The sequence below is a fragment of the Rhinoraja longicauda genome, chromosome 5, assembly GCF_053455715.1.
Source record: "Rhinoraja longicauda isolate Sanriku21f chromosome 5, sRhiLon1.1, whole genome shotgun sequence".
NCBI classification, from domain to species: Eukaryota; Metazoa; Chordata; class Chondrichthyes; order Rajiformes; family Arhynchobatidae; genus Rhinoraja; species Rhinoraja longicauda.
In genome coordinates, this window is record NC_135957.1 from 64,455,830 (window position 1) to 64,477,181 (window position 21,352).

The following is a 21,352-nucleotide window of genomic DNA, read 5'->3' on the forward strand; positions in this document are numbered from 1 at the left end:
GGATTTTTATATCCTAGGAAAACGATTCTGACTGTCTACCCTGTCGATGCCTCTCATACCATTTTGAGCGATGCTGGGATGAATTAATAGAGATTATCACAAAGGGCCTGAATGTTGACCAAGAGATTTTCCTTGAGTGTATACAGGTCTAAGCTGATTGAGGTGTAGTCAGAAATGAAATCTGCTTCAGAAATGGCCTGGGCAAAGCCACTTTCTTACTTTGCTTCCAATTCTGGCATAAAACACACACATCGGCTAGTATAAAATTAGGAGAGCCATCATCAGTTATTGAAGTGGATGCCATTAATATCATTCTAATCTGCCCCCAGAGGATGACTGCCCTTCTGTGATTTCTGCATAATTTTTGTTTAAGCTTTCCTGAATATGCAGTATATAATAGTTAACTAATGTGCTATTTCTTCAAACTAACTGCGAGCAAAGCATGCAACGTTCACTAAATATTTTATATATTCATTCTAATTTAATTCAGATTCACTGCAGTTCATTGAACCTAACATTGTTTCATTTTGAACATTGCCATCAGGTAAATATCCTTTCATTTCCCCTTTCAGGCAACAAAAGTTACATCATACGGATAAGCTATACCATCAGTGCATTGATATCCCAGATTAATCAGGGATCTCATTGCAATTATTGACAAATTGCTTGCAGCAATTGTTTTTTGGCAAGCATTAGACCTGCAAGAGAAAAAAAGAATCAAGAAACCCAGAAAAAAACAAATAAAGGAAGCAATAAAGCCTGTGAATTTGTGTGTGCCCAAATTAGGATGCAGAGAGCAGAATCTGCATCGCTAAAACAGAGGCATGCCTGGACTTGTGTCTCATAAACTGTAATTCATTGATCTTCAGGCACTGAGTATACAATATTATAAACATTTGTAAAGCTGGTTGCCTCATATGCCTCAAATGCAATGCGTCCTTACTCTGATGAGGATATAGTACCCCACAATGGGTTATAGACACATTGAGTGACCTTTTCTGTTAGCTCTCAAAGCATCTCTCAAGCATCTTTAAAAACATCTTTCTTTCTTCCTTCAGAATAGATACAAGCTCTATGTAATCATTTTATTGGAATTCCTTTTTTACAGTAACTCAGCAAGAAATGTAGACTATTTTCTAAATGGGGAGAGAATCCAGAAATCAGAGGTGCAAAGAGACTTGGGAGTGCTGGTGCAGGATTCACGAAAAGTTCATCTTAGGAAGGAGATGAGGAGAAATTTATTTCGTCAGAGGCTGGTGAATCTGTGGAATTCTTTGCCACAGATGGCTGTGGAGGCCAAGTCAGTGGATATTTTTAAGGCACAGATAGATAGATTCTTGATTAGTACGGGTGTCAGAGGTTATGGGGAGAAGGCCGGAGAATGGGGTTAGGAGGAAGAGGTAGATTAGCCATGATTGAATGGCGGAGTAGAGTTGATGGGCCGAATGGCCTAATTCTGCTTCTATTACATGACCATATGACCTAAAAGCTTGGCGTAAGGAGTTGAAGGTGTGAATGTGTGAGCACATGCGTTTCGTTGGAAGGAATCAAAAAGCAGATTATCATTCAAATGGAGAGGAGACTACAAATGGGTGATGAGAGCTAGCAAGCCAATCAAGAGTTAAAAGAGGTTTAATTGTCTTATGTACTGAAATGGAACTATGCAATTCTTACATGCAGCAGCATAACAGGCCTATAAACACAGTATAAAATAGATGTCATAAACAGACAATACAATACAATACAATATATCTTTATTGTCATTGTACAGGGTACAACGTGATTGGGAATGCGCTTCCCATACGATGCAATAAATTAATTAGCTATTCAGTATTAATTTAAACAACCCAATGAAACAAATTAGAACAGTTTTAAAACAGAATAAAGTGCAAGTAGATCTGTGCCAGTTCACTGTGCGATGTGACCATCCGGCTCAGCAGGACCGGTTCATAGCAGCTATGGCCCTGGGGATGAAGCTGTTCCTGAGTCGGGCGGTGCGGGCGTAGAAGGCCTTGTATCGTCTGCCCGATGGTAGAAGTTCGAACAGACTGTTGCAGGGGTGTGAAGAGTCTTTGTGGATGCTGGTGGCTTTTCTGAGGCATCGTGTGTTGTAGATGCCCTCCAAGGCTGGTAGCTGTGTTCCGATGGTCCTCTGAGCTCTATGGACTACCCGCTGAAGAGCTTTCCTCTCTGTCTCCGTGCAGCTGAGATACCACACAGGGATGCCATGTGTTAGGATGCTAGACATCCTTAGGATGTTAGACAAAAAATGTTCAATACATTTTTTTAAAAGAACAAAAGCCTGAAATCTCTAGTGCCTCAAGACAGTTTGTAGTTTGAAGTTTAGTTGGTGTTTGTAGTGTTTCAATAGCCTGATGGTTGTTGGGAAGAAGCTGTTCCTGAACTTGGAGGCTCATATAGTATATAGTTGCATTGGGGATAGTCCAAAAGAGATTCACCAGGTCAATTCCTATGGTGAGAGGCTTGTCCTATCAAGAAAAGCTAAACAGTTTGTGTCTGTATTCTTTGGAAGTTTAGAAGAATGGAGATGAGGAGGGATGGGGGTGAACTTCTTGAGACTTATAAGATCCTATGGGTGCCCGCTCAGAATCTTATATGTAAATGCAAACAAGGATTCTAATAAAATATGTGCTCCAAGTCTGAAATTATCTACCGTTACCGTAACAATTTCTTATGTGCTTATATATACAACCATCTTGAGTAGAGAATTCCAAAGATTCGCACCTTATGTGAAAATAAATTTCTATGCAGGGTAAATATTGAGATGTCACAAACAAGGGGTCTTTTCAACAAAGGTGTTTGAATCTCTGGAATTCAGTACTCAGTATGGTGTTGAGCCAAGATCATAAGAAATAGTTATGATGGAGATGGATAATGTATGGAAAAGACCAGGGTTGTGGGGAACTGGCACAGTAGGTCAATTGAGGCCAGTATAGATCTGCCAAGTAACATATTGAATGGGAGAGCAGGTCTGTGGGGCTTGGCAGTCTACTCTTGCTCCTATTTTATTGTCTTAAACAGTCTCTTGAAACTGATGATAATTTGCGTCCACTCCTGCACATCTACCCACGAGACCACAAATAGACATTATTTTGCACGCACTCTGTTCCTTTACCCAACCTGGATCACCCCCCTCCAATTCCCCCTCCCACTGAAAGATGAAAACTAGCAAGTTAATTACATTTAAAGGATTAAATATGTCCCTTTCTGAAATGGAGGTGTTGGTGTTTCCTTTGTTTTTCCTAGCTTTGTTCACACTGATTCACATTAAGGAAGAGTTCTGTTGGTTTTAGTGATCATAGCAAGCTCATCAAAGTTAGCAATATCCAAGTGCAGGCTTGGATACTAGAGGGTGGCTGGTTGTCCATAACAGTGGATCCTCATGACCAAACAGCCGGCATAGACAGGGTCGAGGCCATTCACCAGTTTCCACGGCTTTCCACAGTGCGGGGCCTTCAGGAGTTTGTAGGGATGGTCACGTTTTATCACCGATTTATGCAAAGATAATGCGGTCGCTCGTTCAGTTGCTAACTTGGAAGTGGCGGGACGTGCAGTGGAACGACGACGCGGTGGCTGCATTTGACAGGATGAAGGAAGCGTTGGCTTGGGCGATGATGCTGGTGCATCCGTGGTTCGATGCCCCTACAGCCCTAACGGTGGATGCCACGGACTCCGCGGTTGGCGGCGTGCTGGAGCAGTCGCTCAACGGTCACTGGCGGCCTCTCGCCTTTTTCAGTCGCCAGCTTAACCCGGTGGAACGGATGTACAGCGCGTTCGACCGGGAGCTCCTCGCCTTGCACTTGGCAGCACGACACTTCCGCTAATTCCTGGAGTGCTGGGACTTTACTGCCTTCACTGACCATAAGCATTCGCTAAGGTTTCGGATCCCTGGCCCGCTCGGCAGCAGCGCTAGCTCATGGCAATCTCCGAATTCACGACCGACATCCGCCACATTGCAGGCAAATGTAACCTGGTTGCTGACACCCTGTCCAGCCCAGCTAATGAGGTCGTCCTGGATGTGGCCCCGGGCATAGATGATTCCGCCTTGGCTGTGGCACTGCTGGTGGACGAGGAGATACCTGCCTACCGAACTGCAGTTTCTGGTTTGGTGCTGGATGACGTGCCGTTGGGTCTCTCCGGCGTTACTGTCCTGTGCGACGTTTCCGCGGGGCAGCTGCAACCCTGCATCCCAGCTGCCTGGCGTCGCCGGATTTTCATCGTCATTCACGGGTTGGCCCACCCCCCCCCCCCCCCGTCTATCCGTGCGACGGTCGCGATGGTGGCTGGACTTTTCATGTGGCATGGGTTGCGGAAGCAAGTTGGTCGTTGGGCCCGGGCGTGCATTCCCTGGCAAACAAAGAAGGTGCAGCGGCAGTGCATGAGTTCGCAGTGCCTCGCCGGCTCTTTGACCATGTTCACGTGGATATCGTGGGGCCACTGCCTCCATCCCGGGGTGCTTCGCATCTTCTAACGGTGGTGGACCATTTCACGCGGTGGTCGGAGGCCATTCCGCTCGTGGACACTTCTGCCCTGTCGCGTGCTCGCGCCCTCGTGGCCCACTGGATTACTGTTTCGGGGTGCCGCCGGACATTTCCTCAGACCAGGGTGTCCACTTCACGTCTGAGCTGTGGTCTGCCACTGCTCACCTGTTGGGGACATAGCTTCACACGACGCCATATCATCCCCAGTCTAGTGGGTTGGTGGAGCGGTTCCACCGCCATCTCAAGGCCGCTTTGAAGGCACGCCTCACGGGCCCCGAATGGATGGATGAGTTGCCGTGGGTTTTGCTGGGTATTCGGACCGCCCCGAAGGAGGATTTGGCTTCGTCCTCAGCCGAATGAATCTATGGCGTCCCGCTCACTGTTCCCGGGGAATTTATTCCGGCCGCTGGTGCGTCCTGGGAGCAGCCGTCATCTGTGTTGGTCCGTTTGTGGGAGAAGGTCGGCACCCTGTCTCCTGTCCCGACGTCTCGCCATGGGGTGGTTCCTGCCCATGTGCCGCCGGCTCTCATGGACTGTTCGTATGTTTTTCTGCACCGTGATGCCCACTGGGTCGCCTTTGCCACGCCCATTTGAGGGTCCCTTTCGGGTGCTGCAGCATGGGCCTACTACTTTTGCTTTGGACATGGGTGGTCGGCGGGAGACTGCGTCTGTGGCTCGTTTGAAGCCGGCCCATTTGGACCTTAGCGAGCCAGTGCGGGTGGCCCAGCCTCGTCGTCGGGGGGCGTCCGTCATCCCGGTTGCACCCAAATTTGCCCGTACCGGGCATATCCCTTGTGCGTGGGGACGTGTGCACGAAGTCCAGCCTCCTCGTTCGTCTTCCCGTTCGGTTCCGTGCCTCTGGTTCTGGGTGGGGGGGGGGGGGGGTCCTGTGGCGGTCTCTGGTGGTGAGCCACGCATGGTGCGAACCCTCGGCTCGGGGTGGGGTCACGGAATTGGAATGGAGAGGCATGGAGTTTCAGTTGAAGTGGTTGGGTGTTTGGGGAGCTGTATGGTGCTTGAGGAATAAAGAAAACTTCGCTTGAAGCGGGTCCCGCTTCATTGGCTTTGCTTGACACTCGTGACCCGCTTCAACGCTATCATTACAGTCAAACAGCAGAAGACATGGGACACTGCTGATTTGCAGAAGATAAGGATATTTGTTGTAATGATTAATTGGAATGAAACAATCCAAAAGATTCTTCACCAACATCATCGACAACAATTGGGGAAAAATAAAGTTAGCGGGATGTTTTTTTTTCATTTCCCCATCCCATGAGCAGATGGTAATATTCTCAAGAAGCACAGAGAGAGGACGGGAGGAATTATAGCAGTTATGAAATACAACAAGAACAGAATGAACAGCTTCTGCGTGGCAGGAAGAGAACAGCTGGTACAGATCCCAGTGAAAGCATAGAACACTTCAAACACTCAAGATACCTGAGGTACTCGAGAATAGTAATTCATTGATAAATGCCACTGGATCTCTCTGAGGTGGTAGAGGGTGAAAAGAGGGTGCCGACCAGCGATCACCCATACACTAGTTCCTTCTGACACACCTAGGGACAATTTGGGGACGATCAGCCATGATCACAATGAATGGCGGTGCTGGCTCGAAGAATGGCCTCCTCCTGCATCTATTTTCTATGTCTATGTCTAATTTCACAGAAGCCAATTAACCGACAAACCTGCACGTCTTTGGAGTGTGGGAGGAAACCGGTGCACCCGGAGAAAACCCACAGGGAGAATGTACAAACCCCACACAGCCAGCACCCATAGTCAGAATCAAACCCGTGTTTTCATTTTTTTTTTTTTCTTCATATTTCAGATACAGCGCGGAAACAGGCCTTTTCGGCCCACCAAGTCCGCGCCGCCCAGCGATCCCCGCACATTAACACTATCCTACACACACTAGGGACAATTTTTACATTTACCCAGTCAATTAACCTACATACCTGTACGTCTTTGGAGTGTAAGGCAGCAACTCTACTGCTACGCCATTGTTCAACTCAAGTTTACCTTAAGGGAAAGATGTTAAATGAAGGCTGTGAACATGTGCTCCATAGTCATTCCCTGAGAGTAAGGGGGCCTCATTAACACAGCTTTCAAATCTGCAGATCTCCTTTGAGGAGAAATCAACAAAGCTTATCAATCCTCGGAAGTGCACATAGGTGCTTGATGTTATCTTGCAAACTGCAGCAGGCTTCCACTGGAGACTAGGCTGAACCCCCACTCCTATAGCAGGGGGGAATCAATGCACAATTCAAACGAGATGAAGGCAAAATTCCATGAGAACAGAGCTGCTCTGGAAGTAATGACAGATTGAAGGAAATAGCAAAGAGTAACGAAAATATCATGAATGTATTGAACTGCAGGATAAAGTGACAAGGTGATTATTGGGGTCAGACTTGTGCATCCATGGTATAAGACATGGATGTTCAGACCGTACTTGAAAGTCAGATGTGGCATGGAATGGGGAGAAAGTGGCTTTTGTGTGTAGGAAGCTAGTACAACTCAGACAACAGGTGAGCTTTAGTGATATCTCCTTTCTTGATATCGAAAATAAATACCGACACAGTTGTGAGCAGGCATATTTCTTATGTAGTTGGGAGTAGCTTTGCAAAGCAGCATTAATACAAACATCTAAGGGCCTGTCCCAGTTACGCGATTTTTAAGGCGACTGCCGGCGATTGTCAAAGTCGTAGCAGATCGCCAAAATTTTCTTTTACCCTACGCTAATGACCACGACAATGCCGAGTCAGGTCGATACAAGTTACTTTTTTTTGTGAAACTAGCACCAGGCCAGGAGATTACACCGTCTTCGGAAACATCGCGAAATTCCCACGCTTACCTGACCGTCAAATTGTCGCCTTCAATCTACCTGTCAAATGTCCTGACGGTAAATAAATTGGTTAAACAAAACTATCTTCTGGTATCTTCAAATGCCTTTTCTTAATTTAATATTACGTGCTTCTAAATGCATCTGCGACAACCTAGCAAACCTGGGGACAGCATGCGACAGCGCATGCAATAAGCTACGATACCTGGCGACAAGCCAGTTGTCGCTGAGAAATTTCTATCTGGAATTTTTTTCCGTGATGCGCCGAGATCCGCTACGATTCATTGAAGACTCCTCACGATCATGCCTGAGACACCCCGGTGAACGTTCGGCGACAGCCTAGTCGCCGGCAGTCGCCTTAAAATCGCCTAAGTGGGACAGGCCCTTTAACCACAGAAACACTGAGAAAGAAAACACCACAGAAAATGCAGCAAAATGCAAAAGAAAAACGGGTGAGGAGCTGAAGATGGAGTGCTGATGAACAAAAAAAATTGGGTGTAGAAAGAAAAAAACATTGTAATGCAAAAGAAAGAGATAGTGAAAGAAATTAGCACCACAGACTGGTAAAATCTATCACCACTCATGTCCATGATTTAAATACTTAATAGAAAATAAACAAACTACCCAGCACATATGTTTACTTTGAACTTGCAATGATTTGGCTGGGGGAAACATCTATAAACTATTTTTAAAAACTATAATGTATCTCTGTTCAAGTTATGCGCGGCTGCACTTAATATTTTCAATTATCTTCTTGCCACATATTGTCGAGCATTGGATTCCCTTCTTTAGATCATTATACAATGGCTCTGAAACCATAATGCCTAGAAAGATATGGTAATTCATCTAGCACTGGCAGCTGTTCAGAATTTAGAAAGAATACTCACTTGGGATAGCTCGGTCACTGCCAGATGTTTCATAAAAGTCTTAAATATTTCACACAATTTCTATCACGATGTTATGACACAACTGTTACAACAGAGATTCTTAAGTCTGAGTATTATTGTCGGCATGCCCAATTACCCGCAGATCACTAAGAGATTTGTACTCCAATTGGATAAAACACTCATAGGAAGTTGTACGTATAAAAGAAAGATAGCTGCAGGGGAAGTCAATTAATTTTAAATATAGGTGCAAGACTACATACTGAGTTAAAGCTTATGCAAAGTTTTTGCAATTATGATAAAAAGCCCCATCATCAGCTGACCCTTACAATTTGAATCTGAGCATTTATGCAACAAGATTTATACTGGGGTCCTATGAGAACGAAGATGAATTTAGAATAATTAATTAAAGATGCTACTCATTTTTATTGGTGCTTGTACTTCTCTCCCTGAAGTCTATATTCGAGTAAACGTGGACACAAAGTCCTGTTTGAATGGTTCACCATCCAGCTTCAATTCATCTCAAGCAGATTCAGTGGAACTGCATAAACACCTCTGTGCTTTCATAAGTTCTAGGAGCGGAGTTAAGCCATTCAGCCCATCAGGTCTATTCTGCCGTTCAATCATGGCTGATCTATCTTTCCCTCTCAACTCCATTCTCCTGCCTTCACCCCATCACCCCTGATGCCCGTACTAACCGAGAATCTGTCAATCTCACCCTTAAGAATACCCATTAGCGACCTCCACAGGCGTCTGTGGGAATGAATTCCACAGATTCACAACCCTGAAGAAATTTCTCCTCAGCTCCTTTCTAAAGGTACGAGGAACTTGCCTGAGGAATTGTCCTTACCACCAGTTTAAACCAGTACTGTGCAAGAGCAGGCTCCGTGGCCCATAGTGTATATGATGCTGGAACAACCCTCATCAGCTTGCATATAATCCATTACCCAAATATCCATGTGTTTATCCAAAACTCTCTTAAATGAAGACTGTCACATTGGCTGCCATCACCACCCCAGGTTTCATGCGTTCCATGCAATTACCACTCTGTGTGTAAATAAAAAATTGTACTGCACATCTCCTTTAAATTTGGCCCCTCTCAACTTGAAGCTATGTCCTCTAGTATTTGCTTTTTCAATCCTGGGAAATAGGTTCTGACTGTCTACCCAAACTACGTCTCTCACAGAGGTGACGTTTCGGGTCGGGACCCTTCTTTGGAGGTGATTGTAGACTGATTTCCCCGCCCTCCTCCCCCCACCACCGCAAACAGTCTGAAGAAGGGCCCCAAACCAAAACGTCACCTATCTGTGTTCTCCAGGAAAGCTGCCTGACCTGCTGAGTTACTCCAGCATTTTGTGTCCTTTTAGGGGTCTGTTATATGGATTTATTACATTGTTGTGTACTCCTTAGCCTCTTTCAAATTTTCCAAAATAATAAGGCCAAATTCTAAACAATAAAAATTGATTTATAAAAGCTATCGACAATTCTGATATAAAACATTTGGGGAGTTCATGAATTTATTAAAAGTATGGTTCTTGAACTCAACCAAAATAGGTCAATAAATATTGTGGGGCGAATTTTCCAAAATCCGTAAGAAGGTATTGTATATGCAAATTAGTTTAATTGATCATTCTGTTATCTCACACACCATCGTAATCATTGGGTTGCAAGTTTCTATCATTTGCGGTTTTCAAAACGTAAATAAACACTAATTTTCTAATTAGCTAATTATCATATGTAAATTAGATCTAATTAGTAGAATTAATATCTTGTTTAGTCTGTAGCTAAAGTAATTATATTTTCTGAATCTCATAAAAATGATTTTTGGGGGAAAGTGATTTTCAAATCACCTTAATTTACATATGTAAATGTAATTTAATTAGTGTGAATCATTAGCATGTTATTCCTGCTAGCCTAGTATAATACCCTTCATGCCTCTTAATGTGGGACATGTGGATTTTGAGTTATTGGTAAAGATGTGCTCCCTGTTGCCCAAAGAGGGACAAAGATATGTGGGGAGATTTGAAGAAAAATAAGGCTTCCAGTAAATGAGTATATCCTCCTTTGTTTGGTCATATTTGCAAGACTTTTAAGGAACCTGAGAACAAGCAGCCCTGTGCTATCCATATACTGTTTTATACACAATCATAAACATGATTAAAAACACAGAATGTGTAGGAATCAAGTGCAGATGCTGGTTTATACCAAAGATAGACACAAAGTGCTGGCGTAACTCAGTGGGTCAGGCAGCATCTTTGGAGAAAAAGGATGGGTGACGTTTCGGGTTGAAACCCTTCTTTAGTCTGAAGAAGCATTCCAATCCAAAACATCACTCATCCTTTTTCTCCAGAGATGCTGCCTGACCTGTTGAATTACTGCAGCACTTTGTGTCTATCTTAAAAACATGAGCTGAATATGTGCCAACAAATGCGTTGTTGTTGATATATTTGAGTTGCAGGTGTTTGATCTCCATAAAAGAATAATTGTTAGACTGCTTAACACAAATCTTGGCTAACTGTTGAGATTTGCAACAACATTAACATGCACTTCATGGCTATACTGTTGATGGCTGTTGATAAAATGTATTCAGCGGCAAGATGGAAGATCAATATTAATGGCCACAAATCTTATCGAAACATATAAGATTATTAAGGGGTTGGACACGTTAGAGGCAGGAAACATGTTCCCAATGTTGGGGGAGTCCAGAACCAGGGGCCACAGTTTAAGAATAAGGGGTAGGCCATTTAGAACGGAGATGAGGAAAAACTTTTTCAGTCAGAGAGTTGTGAATCTGTGGAATTCTCTGCCTCAGAAGGCAGTGGAGGCCAATTCTCTGAATGCATTCAAGAGAGAGCTAGATAGAGCTCTTAAGGATAGCGGAGTCAGGGGGTATGGGGAGAAGGCAGGAACGGGGTACTGATTGAGAATGATCAGCCATGATCACATTGAATGGCGGTGCTGGCTCAAAGGGCCGAATGGCCTACTCCTGCACCTATTGTCTATTGTCCATAAACCCACTTTGCACTGTCCTCAAATGGTGCAGCTCTGCCTTGTGCAATGTTCAAGTGCTTTGTTCAATGCTCGTTCAAGTTTAAAGCATAGTTAGCAGCTCAGAGTATCTATTTTCCAAACCAATTCCCATGTGTCTATCTCTTAAGGCAGGCTTGGCTGTAGCCTCATGGAAAACAGTTTTCCTTATTGAATTCCAACACATTGACAAGATTGTTTCAATGCAGACCAACACAGAATTTTTCCCAAAAGAGCAGATGGTACTGGAGTTGAGCTGTTCATTTTAAAAATGCATGCCAAAAAATATATACACTGGCCCCAAGCAAATCTACATACTATTAATGGCAATCTGATTCTGTGGATTGAGTGGGAGATAGACACAAAGTGTGGGAGTAACTCAGCGGGACAGGCAGCATCTCTGGAGAGAAGAAATGGGTGACGTTTTGGGTCGAGACCCTTCTTCAAAGTTGTTATTTTTATAGTGAGACCTAAAGCTCACATGAAGTGCTAACTCTAGTCTGGTTCAAAGTCAACTCTATATTTATAGACCATCTATATTTATTTATAGCCTTTGCCTCTGGAATATCTGAACCTGGTGGTGTTTCTTGCATTTGATTTGCAAATGGCTGCCTGCCATAAATCATGCAAACACATTAATCTACCATCCCAATCTTCAGTGTTTATAAAACAGTTACAAATCCATGGACTCGAACAGGGTTGTTCTCTTCTCCAGCACAGAGGATGATATCATTGGAGAGCGTTGGAAAAAAAAGTAAATTAACATTTATTTATTCTGATTTACATCGTGTGAGCACTACATTTGTCATTATATGGGAATAAATTCAAGTTTAGGCCATTCTTGGAGCTCATTGTGAAAGTTGGCAAGATTAATAACTGGTTTGAGATTTAATTGATATATATTAGAAGGACCATTTTGCAAAGCACTGAAAAATATGAATGAAAGTATTTTTTATAACAGCAGTGTAAATAAAAGCATTTTTCTCTGTGACTATATTATTAAGCTTGGTGTTTCATGCCAGTTTTCAGAGTTTTATCTTAATTTACACTGTGAGCAGTCTTAATTATAATGGTAATATTTACCAACCAAATCAGCTGGGAATTTTCTGGGGTCTTTTTTGTCTGGGAAAAGATTAATAAAATGGTGAGATTTGGAGCATCTTAAAAACGCAAATACTTCCATTTTGAAATGAATGGATTAGTTACTGTCTATATTCTCTTGAGTAAAAGAGTTATTATTAAACCAAGATAGACAATCAGAACTTCAAAGGGTACTAACCATGGGTCAGGTTTCACAGGAAATGTAATTTTCTGTTCTGCGGCAATTTTTAATCCAAGCAAACAGCTGCTTTGAAAATAATGGCACTGGAAAGAAACACGTCAGGATCCAAAGACATGCTGGCAGCCTACAGCCTTATTGGATGAAATTGACCTTGGGCTGCAGATTAGGGTAGATGGGGTGGAAGATATTTATTATATTTATTTTCCTCAGGGCGGTGATTTCAGCATTTTTTTTAAACATTCCACAATGACAAACTTTAATGCTTACATTAACATTTATTTTTAAATACTGTGACATTATTTTGATTCTCTTTCCTTTGTGCTTGCATTTTCTTCACCCCGATTTTCTTTCTTAAAGGGATGCTTTACTGCAGAGAAATAACTGTGTACAAACAGTGAGGCCAAGGTGTTGCATGAAGTCAAGTTGCCCAGGCGACGTGGCAGTCTTTACCTGCCCCTTATGAGGTCCTCTTGATTATCATCAGGGACAGGACCATGAATTTAGTACTCTCCACTGACAGGAATTCTCTGCCTCAGAAGGCAGTGGAGGCCAATTCTCTGAATGCATTCAAGAGAGACCTAGATAGAGCTCTTAAGGATAGCGGAGTCAGGGGCTATGGGGAGAAGGCAGGAAAGGGATACTGATTGAGAATGATCAGCCATGATCACATTGAATGGCGGTGCTGGCTTGAAGGGCTGAATGGCCTCCTCCTGCACCTATTGTCTATTGTCTATAGGTCTTAGACAGAGCAGGACGTTCAAGTAGAAGTGAAACCCACCAAATCATTGCAGAAGTAATACAATTAGATAACATGGCTCAGTGGTAGTTCTCTTTGGTCTGAACTGGTTATGGATTCAGACTTCATTCCATGCAAGACTTGAACTCCAAATCCTGGCTGATATGTCGAGTCACCCCTGGAGTCAGCACTATTGTCAAAAACTACCTTTACATAAAGGGCAGTGGGTGTATGGAACAGCTTGCTGGAGGAAGTAGTAGAGGCAGGTACGATCACAAACTTTAAAAATCATTTGGACAGGAACATACGTAGATAGGATAGGTTTGGAGGGATATGGGCCAAACGCAGGCAGGTGGGACAAGTGCAGAATGGGGCATGTTGGTGGGTGTGAGCAAGTTGGGTTGAAGGGCCTGTTTCCACGCTGTATGACTCTATGACTCTGTGACTACCTTTATATACTGTGGTTCATGATATCTGTGTTTCATAGACAATAAAATACTTTAGAAGTGCGGCTACTTTAAGAGCATCACAAAATGTGGCACCAACAGACTCCAAATAGTCACAACAGGTTTTACTAAAAACAATGAAATAAATATCATTTCCAAATAGCCTTGAGATGTTAGGTGGAAACAGGTCCTAACCCTTTCAGATGTTTTAAATGATCATATAGGGCCTTTCAAGGAAGGTTTAAAGAAGAGGTACAGTGCAAGGCTTTTATATAGAATGACTGGTAGGTGCCTGGAATGCGCTGCCAGGGGTGGTGGTGGAAGCAGATATGATTTTGATGTTTAAGAACCTGTTGGATAGTTACATGAATATGCAGGAAAAGGAAGGATAGGTATCATGTTCAGACAGAAAGGATTAATTTAATTTGACATTGTGTTCGACACAGACATCATTGGCTAAAGGATCTTTTCCTGTGCTGTGCTGTTCGATGCTCTATGTTTAGTTTAGAGATACAGTGTGGAAACAGGCCCCTTCAGCCCACTGAGTCCCCGCCAACCAACGGTCACCCATACTCTACCTTACAGGGCAATTTACAATTACCAAAGCCAAATTAACCTACAAACCTGTACATCTTCGGTGTGTGGGAGGAAACCGGAGCGCCCGGGGAAAACCCACGTAGTCACGGGGAGAACATACAAACTTCGTACAGACAGCACCCGTGGTCAGGATCAAACCCGGGTCTCTGGCACTGTAAGAAGCAACTCTATCGCTGCGCCACCATACCGCCCTAGAACATCTCTCATTCATCTTTTGCTATTTACACTTGTCCGGGTAGATCAGTTGTGATTGACAACTATTCTGTTCTCTTGACACTCCCTTCCCTCCAATGATACATCATTGACATGAAACGTTAACACTGTTCATCTCTTCATTGATGCTCTTCATCTTAATAATAATAATAATAATGCATTACATTTATATAACCCTTTTCTAAACACTCAAAGACGCTTTACAGGGTTTACTAAAACATAGAAAAGAAAAGAAATAGATAAATAAGTAAACGAACAGAAAAGGAAAAAGAAGGTGAGGTGACGGTCAGTGGTTGAAGGCTGTGCTGAACAGGTGAGACTTCAGTGATGTTTTGAATGTGGTGAGTGAGGAGGAGTCTCTAGCTAAAGGAGACTTCTGAGCTCCTCAGCATTTTCTCAGTCTTGTAACGGCGTATCCTCCATTGTGCACGAGCTAAATAATAAGAGTGGCAGCAGTAGTGAAATGCTGGGTGGATGGGTTTCAGAGATGGGATATCCTTGGGATGCACTGAAAACTATATTGACAACAGTTGGATCTGTGAGTTTCTGTAAATCCTGAAGTCCTGCACCAACAAGTGGCTGACACTTCCCATGAACGATATTATAATGGGGCTGACCCAGAAAATTAATGAGAAGTAACGTGTGTGCAGACCTCAATGTAGTAAGTACCAAGGGTATGGAGTACAAAATACATTTTGCTATACTTTCTGACAAACTGTTTAAAAATTGCTGACCCTTTTCACCCTTGTGAAGAAAATTTCCCAGTTATTTTATTTTAATTGTCAATCAGAAATCTTGACAGAAGCCTGTTCAAGAAAACTGACTGAAGAACAATTTTAATTAATATGCCACATTTATGTTCATTTCAGGAAAAGTGTTCATTTCTGGGGTTGCTCCATTGCAGAGAAAGGTGTGGAGGCTTTGGAAAGGATGCAGAAAAGGTTTAACATTGAACATAGGATATAGACAATAGACAATAGGTGCAGGAGGAGGCCATTCGGCCCTTCGAGCCAGCACCACCATTCAATGTGATCATGGCTGATCATTCTCAATCAGTACCCCGTTCCTGCCTTCTCCCCATACCCCCCATATGGTACAATGCAGCGCAAGAACAGGCCCCTTTGCCCACAATGTCCATGTGAACATGATGCCAAGTTACACCAGTCTGACATCTGCACAAGTAGGCGGATATCGCATGTATCTGTCCTAAATGCCACCTGCGTCGGCAGGCCTGGTTCACTGCTGCGAAGAAGGGCTTAACAGGCCACTGCCTGCAGGGGGAAACTCGGAAGCCCTGAAGACCACAGACTCAAGGAGGGAGCCACTGGCGACTCTGGGTGTGAGGAGTGGGCTGGTAGGAGAGGGACCAGGGTATTGCCTCCAGTGCCTTCAGGGTAGGCTGCAGTAGGTGACCCCGGGACACAGAGACGGTCGGTCGAGCAGAGGGACACTGGGTCACGGGACTGCAGCAGCCTGGGGCTTACCTGGAGGCGCTCCAGTACTTCCAGTATGTTGACCGGACTTTGGACTTTGGACATTTATTTTTCTTTGTAAAAACGCCGCCAAAATATGGTGACTGTGCATTTGTAGTTAGTGCAAGACAATTTCACTGTGCCGTGCATACTGGATTAGAGGGTATTAGCTATAAAGAGAAGTTGGATTGTTTTCTCTGGAGCATCAGAGACTGAGAGGAGACCTGATATAAGTATATAAAATTATGGGAGGCACAGATAGGGTAGACAGTCAGAATGTTTTTCCCAGGGTGGAAATGTCCACCACTAGAGGGCATAACAATAAGGTGAGAGGGGGAATTTTCAATGGAGATGTGAGATGCAATTTTTTTTACACAGAGAGTGGAAAGTGTTGCCAGGTGTGATGGTGGAGGCAAATATAACAGTGCCATATAAGAGGCTTTCAGATATGCACACGGATATGCAGTGAATGGAGGGATGTGGATCACGTGCGAGCCGAGTAGATTAGTACATTTTGGAATCATGTTCAGCGCAGACATTCACTGTGGGCTGAGAGCCCGTTCCATGTCCTGTACTGTTCCATGTCCTGTGTTTGAGTACCAAACCTTTTAAAATATGACGATTACATTTTAATGGGGGAAAAAATGTACACGGTCTTAACTGTGCGTAATGCACCATGCCCAAACGATAGGGTAGAGAGTTACACTTGTTCCGAAGCTCCTCCCGAGGTCACTGAAGGGCAGGATTCAGGGACAGCAGAGCATAAAGGCTCCGCTCATGTTCCACTTCTGCTTCCCTCAAGAGGAGCTGCATCTGCAAAGGTGGCTCTCCTGAAGGCTCGGTAGAAAGAATGATCCTGCCTCAGGGGAAATCAATTCAAGGAACCCATGCCCTACCACTCTAAGGCACTATTGTTAACTTCACTGGGGTCTCCCGAGCATATTATATAAAATTGTAATACCCGGCATGTAAAATAATAATGTTATATTGTTTTGTATAACCCTTAGATTATTAGAACAGCCAATCACTGACTGAATTGTACTGCTGTCTGTTTATAGTATTTGCATAGACACTGAGTGACAATTTCTGTAAACAGTCGTGAAATCATCTCATTTAATACATAGTATCCTTTTCAGATGCTGTCAGCATAATGTCGTTTTATGTGTTTGAAGAGTGAATGTTCAGTGAAATTCAGATCTGCCTTTTTACAAGGAATTGACAAATTTAGTCCTAATACCTCTTCTGCCTCTTTGTTACGTGCTATTCTCAAAGATTCACTTTTCATCTAAAACATTCAAGATTTTCTTTTGAAGAAAGGTTTCCAAGTCCCTATTTTTTCAGTTGTCTGAAGGTTACAATAGAAATTCCCTCAGCATCTGCAGTATTGTTTTGTTTCTCTTTAAAGCAAGTGCCTCCAGGCTGTGGCTTGAGGACCAGGAAATTGAGTGTAAACTCCATTTGAGGATCGAATCTCAGGATAATCAAATGTTTGCTATCTGTTCAGAAAGTTTTAAGTGCAGCAAAACCAGAATAGTTCTTTCTACGTTTTCAACACTGACAGTATTATAATAATATTGGCTGCATCAAAACTTTTAAGGACAACTAGACCAAGTGGACCTGTTGGGCCCAAACCTCTCCTGCATTGGTGCAGCACCCTCTCCTCCCCCCTCCCCTCTGCCCCCCTTCCCCCACTCCCCCCTCCCCTCCGCTCCCTCCCCCTCTCTCCTCCCTCCCCTCCCCCTCCCCCTCCCTCCTCCTCCCCTCCCCCTCCCCCTCCCCCCACTCCATCCCCTCAACCCCCCTTATCCTCCCTCCTCCCCCCTCCATCCCCCCTCCCTCCCTAGGAGATAGATTTAAACTTTAAAATGTGAGTAACTTTAAAGATGTAACACCAATTTCAATGAAACTTCTTCTATTGGCACCAAAGGGACGACAGTGAATAAGGTGGACCTGAAATTGTTGCACTGTCGTGTACCGTTTTGGCTGTAGTTCAGGAACAAACAAATAAGAGTTTTAGTATATAGATTAAATATCCCAAGGGATTGAATGTGGTAAATCGGTTGTTCAGTGGGTGCAAATTCCTGGGTCTTCTCAAAGGATTATCTGGATAGTATCATTATCAAAAAAGTAAAGGTAGACACAAAATGCTGGAGTATCTCAGCAGGACACGCAGCATCTCTGGAGAGAAGTAATGGGTGATGTTTTGGGTCAAGACCCTCCTTCAGACCAGCGAGCTGAGGAAATTGTCCCCTCACAACAAATGAAATAAAAATGATGTCCTATTCTGAGGGGGAATTTTTCACCTTTCCCAATATCTTCTCTGTAGTGCTGAGGGAAAACACCTGGACGTTAAAAAAGTGGGGAAAAATAGCTCACCTTCCTGATCCCCCCCCCCCCCAATATTATTGGAGCATAGGATTAATATAAAAACAAGACACAAAGGTGCTGGAGAAACTCAGCAGATCAGGCAGCATCTCGAGAATGTGGATAGGGAATGTTTTGAGTCGGATTTGTAGGTTAATTGGCCTCTATAAAATTGCCCTTAGTGTGTGGAGAGTGGATGAGAAAGTGGGATAATGTTAAACTATTGTGAAAGGGTGATCAGTAGTTGGTGCGGACTCGGTGGACCTGTTTCCATATTCTGTCTCTAAACTAAACTAAACTAAACTAAACTAAAGTAAACTAAAACCTCACCGGGAAGTCGAGATTAATGCAAGCGGGTGCTTTATGGTCAGTGCAGAGTAGATCATAAGATCATAAGATCGTAAGTGATAGGAGCAGAATTAGGCCATTCAGCCCATCAAGTACATTTCGCCATTCAATCCTGACGAATCTATCCCTCCTAACCCCATTCTCCAGCCTTCTCCCCATAACCTCTGACACCTGCACTAATCAAGAATCTATCTATCTCTGCCTTAAATATATCGACTGACGGTCTTCACAGTTTTCTGTGACAAAGAATTCCTCAGATTCACCACTCTCTGACTAAAGAAATTCCTCCTCGGCTCCTTCCTAAAAGAACGTCCTTTAATTTTGAGGCTATGACCACTAGTCCTAGAGTAATTGGAAGGGAGGGCCTGTTTTTGTGCTCCATGACTTCATGACTATGTCTGTGATGTGCACAAAGTGTACAGGAGAGTGGAAATAACTATTACATTGCAGACCAGGAAATCCTTCCAGATTTAAGGTCTTATACTTCAAACAGTCTTCCTCAGGTCGCCAAATGTTGTGCTGGTGAACTCAATGTAATTATTGATGTCTGCCTCTAAAACATGAACAGAGTCCACATTTTTCATATTATATTACAAACAATTACATTTGCCTTCACCAACCTCACATTCTAAATCGGGACAATATTTTGTTTGTTCAGGAAACATGGGAAAGTATATACTTAATTGCTAAAAGGGCAGAATTTAAGTCATAGAGTGATACAGCGAGGAAACAGGTCCTTCGGCCCAACTTGCCCCCACCGACCAATACGTCCCATCTATGCTAGTCCCACCAGCCTGCGTTTAGCCCAGATCCCTCCAAACCTGTCCTATCCATGTACATGTCTTAATGTTTCTTAAATGTTGTGATAGTAACTACCTCAACTACCTCCCCTGGCAGCTCATTCCATATACCCACCATCCTTTGAATAAAAAAAAGTTACCCCTCTATTAAATCTTTTTCCCTCACCTTAAACCTATGTCCTCTGGTTATTGATTCCCCAACTCTGGGCAAGTAACTGTTTGCATGTACCTGATCTGTTTCTCTCATTATTCTGAACACCTCTATAAGATCACCTCTCATCCTCCTGCGCTCCAAGGAATAGAGCTCAACCTGCTCAACCTCTCCCTAAAGCTCAGGCCCTCAAGTCCTGGTAACATCCTCGTAAATCTTCTCTGCACCCTTTACAGCTTGACAATGTCATTCATATAACATGGTGCCCAAAACTGAACACAATACTCTAAATGGGGCCTCACCAACGTCTTATATAATTACAACATGACCTCCCAACTTCTATACTCAATACTCTGACAGATGAAGGCCAATGTGCCAAAAACATTTTTGATCTACCTACCCGTTACTCCACTTTCAAGGAACTATGTACCTGCATTCCTAAATCCTTTTGCTCTTCAACACTGCTCTCCAGAGCCTTACCATTTCACTGTGTAGGTCCTCCCATGTTAGACTTCCCAAAGTGCAACACCTCACATTTCTATATTAAATTCCATCAACCATTCCTCAGCCACCTGCCCAACCAATCAAGATCCTGCTACAATTTTTGATAGCCATTTTCACTATCTACAATACCTCTCACTTTAGTGTCATCTACAAACTTGTTAAATGTGTTATGCATGTTCCCATCCAATTCATTGATTTGGATGACAAACAGCAATGGGCCCCAGCACTGAACCCTGAGGCACACCACTAGTTACAGGCCTCCGGTCTGAAAAACAACCTTCCACCATCACCCTCTGCCCCCTTCCATTAAGCCAATTTTCTACCCAATCAGCTATCTCTCCTTGGATCCCAAGCACTCTAACCTTAAAGAGCAGCCTACCGTGCCGAATCTTGTTGAATGCCTTGCTGAAATCCAAATAGACACCATCTACAGCTCTGCCCTCATCAAACTAACATCTTCAAAAAACTCAATCAGATTCATGAGACATGACCTCCCACATACAAAACCATGCTGACTATCCATAATCAGCTCTTGTCCATCAAAATGCATGCAATTCATGAAAGATAATCAGAAGTTATCACCCAAAAACAATAATAGGTTGAATTTAATATTTACTGGCTTAGTTATATTGTGTAACTGCTATTTATAATTATGAATTATTAAAAACGAGACAAAATCTCAACTACATTTTATCTTGTGTGGGATAATAAATTGGTTTTGATTTGTAATAATAATGTAACTAAATGTTTGATTCCTGTATTTTTTTCCATTGTAGTAATCCTGTACTAATAAGCTCATCATAATATTCTCCCGTTTCTCTTACCTTATCATCCAAGAATGTACTGAACTTCAATCTGAGCTAAAGAAAGCTGCAGACAACAAATATTGACAACAAACCAATGAACACATCAAAGACAGGAGTTGAACAAACTAAATTCAAAACCATGCCATTGACTGCCTTTCTTGCCATGTCTGATGGAACTAAGATCTTTCCACATATGGCCTCCATCTGTGGTAAGTTCAATTTCAGCTTTATGAATGTTGCTTTGATTATTTCTAATAGATGTAATAAAATGTCATAACTTTAGTTTAGTTTAGAGATACAGCGCAGAAACAGGCCCTTCATCCCACCGAGTCCACGCCGACCAGCGACCCCTGCACATTAACACTATATCTTACACACACTAGG

General features: G+C 43.3%; 1 protein-coding gene across 1 annotated transcript in view; it reads left to right on the forward strand.

The window, feature by feature from the left end:
* The window catches only part of LOC144594034 (PC3-like endoprotease variant B), a 1,240,467-nt gene that overhangs the window by 19,800 nt on the left and 1,199,315 nt on the right, over window positions 1-21,352 (forward strand). The window contains exon 2 of the mRNA XM_078400201.1: window positions 21,000-21,177. The gene's annotated coding sequence lies outside the window, so the exon portion shown is untranslated. The remainder of the gene's footprint in view (window positions 1-20,999; window positions 21,178-21,352) is intronic.